The sequence below is a fragment of the Bidens hawaiensis genome, unplaced genomic scaffold, assembly GCF_021521415.1.
Source record: "Bidens hawaiensis isolate Kalapana, Puna unplaced genomic scaffold, B.hawaiensis_p1.1 tig00003288_1, whole genome shotgun sequence".
Classification (NCBI taxonomy): domain Eukaryota; kingdom Viridiplantae; phylum Streptophyta; class Magnoliopsida; order Asterales; family Asteraceae; genus Bidens; species Bidens hawaiensis.
In genome coordinates this window covers 2,151,739-2,155,927 of record NW_027491180.1, presented here as the reverse complement: position 1 = coordinate 2,155,927, position 4,189 = coordinate 2,151,739, and positions in this window count along the sequence as shown.

Below are 4,189 nucleotides of genomic sequence, written 5' to 3'. Positions count from 1 at the left end.
TGTTTTGATGGATTGTTGTGCTTACTTATAAACAGATTGGGGAACTTGTTGGTTGCAAGCACCGGGATCTTGCAAAGCACTTCTGGCAGGTTCTTTCTCTCTCTCACACATGCGTTTGTATGATAAATAATATAATTTTGTAAAAGCTTATGATGGCTTCACTTTAAGATGCAGAAATGTGATGCTAAGAAAATATTATATGAACTCATGATATTGAAGGAGCATGTGATGTCATCATTGTAATACAATCATTTGTGTGTTTGTGTGTGTGTGTGTTTTTTTTTGTGATTATCAGTTTTGGTTACTGGATGTTTGTTGTCTGTGTTTGTAAAGCATTGCTGGACAAGGATAATAAAGCTGATTCAGGTTGTTATTGATGACATCAGCTATACCAGTTTACTATGTAATATTGTGATTGTATTTTTATGTTAAAGTTATTGATTTCTTTTTCATGTTTATGTAGAGAAATTCAGTCAAAACTGACAAGGATTGCTATGGCCACTTTGATTTCAAATATTCTCTAAGAGGAAGAGAGAACTCTTTGCAAAATTGGCTGCTGATCAAACAAAGAAGTTGCATCAGTTAAACGTGAGGATGATAAAGTAGTTTTTTACAATTCTGCGTTTACGAAACAAAGAAGGGAAGTTGGTGGACGTGAAGTATGTCTCAATAGATGTACTCGATGACTTGGTTTTATTTTTTTAATGAACTAATTTTCAGTTTGATTTATGTGTTATAAATAATTTTTTGGTTCAGTTTTGATTTTGCTAACAATTAAAAACCAAACTGGACTGAACAAAAAATCAAAAGCTGGTTTAAAGTAATTTATAATGCATTAGTCAATGGCACATGCCTTTAGAATTCACTTCATTATTAGATTACAAAAAACGTTTTAGCTTCAGTTTTATGTTCAAAATGAATTTCATTATTTGGGTATTTTTTATCTTTTTTAGGCTCTAATATTTCAAGGTTAAATGCTAAAATCGAAACTGAACTGAACTCTTTGTTAAAACCAAAAAAAAAACTAACAGTGGTTATGTTGTAGTGAATTTTAGGCCTATAAACGAACCAAACAAACACGAACAAGGGCATATTAGTGTTCATACATTTAACTTTAAACAAACACGAACACTTATTCGAACAAATATTTGTGTTCATGCCCGTGTTTATTTATGTTTGTTTGTTAAAAATCTAAATGAATAGTTCACGAACATAACTGAACAAAGATAAACAAACATATATGAGCACAAACAAACATAAAAGGACATAAATGAACACAAATGCACAAATATAAAATTTATAAATAGATGGCTCATCAAGTTTATATTAATTTATTCTCTATTAACACATATACCAACATAAACGAACATAAATAAACATACATAAACGGGCATAAAGAAAACAAACATAAACGGACATAAATAAACGAACACAATTTTTTTGTTCATGTTCATTCGTTTATCAAGTAATCAAGCATAAACGAAATTTTACGAACAGTTCACCGAAAGCTCGGTTTGTTTACAGACCTATTTGGATTGACTTTAGTTAATTGGTTGCAACATTGGAATACTTGTTTTCCTGTTCGTTTATTTAAATAATGAGAATATTCGTGTTCGTTTGTTTAAAATCTAAATGAACTGTTTACGAACATAATTGAACAAAGATATGTGAACATATATGAGCACACACACACATAAAAGAACATAAATGAACATACTTAATGAACACGAATAAACAAATATAAAATTTCTAAACAGATGACTCATCCAGATTATATTAATTTATTCTCTATTGATACATATACAAACATAAATAAACAGGCATAAAGAAACGAACATAATAAACGGCACGAACAAAAATAAACGAACACAACTTTTTTTGTTCATGTTCGTTCGTTTACATAAGAACATTAAATCAACCTTAATAAATGGCTTAAATGGTAAATTGGCAACCCGGTTTGGTTGATATGAACACGACTCAAACCTATTTAAACCAAACCCAAACCAATGAATTTCATGTATTATTTTATTTGGAAGATTTGTTATGAACTTGTCTAAAAAGTATGCTTGAAATCTAGTTACATTACTTTAAAAGATTTCTTTTGCACATGTCTTGTAGCCAGGGGCGGACCCACATAGTGTGGATCGGGGTCCCGGGACACCAATGTTTTTTAAAAATTTATTAGAAGCGGTATATTAAATTTTTTGAGGACCCTATAAGATTTAATACTTGGAACCCATACTATTAATGTTGATGTGGTCTGGTGGAAAGTCCCTTGTTTTATCTTTGAAAGGTCATGAGTTCAAGTCTTACAAGGCTCAGTTTTTGGTTTTTTGTGTTAATTTTTAGTGTTAATCAATCATTTGATTGCTAATGTTGCAATGATAACTTTGGAAACATTCAAACACCTCTAAAATACATATCATTGTTTTCAACTTTATGCATGGTTTTCTTTAGAAACATTCAAACACTTTAAAATATCAGTTTTATTTTTCACTAGTTTAAGTTAATGGTTTTCAACACATGCTTATGAAAGGGTGGATCTAGGTTCTATCTCAAAAATGTTTAAGAAAGGGAAAACAAAGTGTTTATGTGTCAACCCGACCCATTTTGACCCGTTCAGGTAGTGATGATTGAAAAGAAAGTTTTATTATGATATTGTTTTTTATTATGTTCTTCGCCTCGACCCGACCAGAACAACGACCGACCCGAAAAATTTGAACACCGAAAATATGGGACCCCATTGGCAAAAAATCGTGGGTCCGCCACTGCTTGTAGCATCAATGGAAACAGTTTTGAATTTTGTATGAGCAAATATGATTTTGCATTCGGATAGGATGCAACATTGAATAAACCTTTGCACATAGATTTGAGTCTGGAGATGTGGATGTGGTGAGTAAAATTTTGAACTTTGGTGTTTTTTTTAGCTTTCTATTGTTTATTGATGTCGATGATAACTTTTTATAGCTAATTGATTTGAATCATAAAGCTTTAGCACTATATTGGTCCTCTGTTAATCCGTTTTTTATTTTCTTTAGTCATATCAGAAGTCAAATAAGTGGGTTCGAGCTCCGGTCAATTAAGGCAACATCTTCTATATTACTACTTTTGATACCCGAAAATCTTGGATAGGGCAAAGGAAGGCAGTGCACAACTTGTAAAATTGATGAGGTTTTATTTGTTTTCATTTGAAAATTTGTGTATTCACGTTTGTTTTTTATTGTGATGCTTCTGATTGCATTTTGTGCAATGATAGTGCGTTTTTGGGTTAGTGTTGAGGCATTAATTAACGTGAACATTGATCACTGTATATTAGTCAACTTTGTGAGTTAATTAAAAAAAATCATTCGGATTTTTGAATGATTTCTAAAAATAAGCACAACATCCTGTTGATGTTGTTTGCATTTATTAATATCTCAAATGCATTTAAAACTTCACTAACCAAATAGTCACTTCCATTGTGAAGTGTAATTATCAATGCCAATTCATGAGATACAGATATGGCGATTTGAAAATTTGTAGGATGTTGTCGAGGTTTTTCATACGGGAAGACTGAAAGTGTATTGTCCAGGTATTGTGATTTGAAAATCATTGAAAAAATTATGTGCGGGTAATCTAGACGTGACCATCACATATAAACATGGGAAATAAAGACAAAAGGTCTCAACTGAAAACTAAATATGTGATGTTCACTATACGAGAGATGTTAGATCTATCTACAACTAAATATGCTTTATATGCATAACCACAAGACCAAATATGTGATGTTCACAATACAAGAGATGTTAGATCTATCTACAACTAAATAAGCTTTATATGCATAACCAAAAATGTATCTCGTATTTCTTTACATGCTAAATTTTTTATCAAGTAAAATTATTCACAACCTAATCATAGCCTTGATCATTTCTACATATAAGCATCATCAAGGTCCAAATAAATTACTTGCCGCTGCATCAAGAAAGCGTTTATACGAGTACAAAAGAAAAACCGCGTTGTGAATTGTTGTCCCGCCGCATCGCGCGGGTTCCTACTAGTATTATTTAAATTAATAACAATGTTGAATAATAATAATCGACCATTCATTGTAGGGCTCACGTTTAGTAAAAGTACTCAAGTTTAGTTCATTATCTTTCAAAAATTTAATAACATAAATATGAGCCACTTGAGTAATATTCAATATAAACCT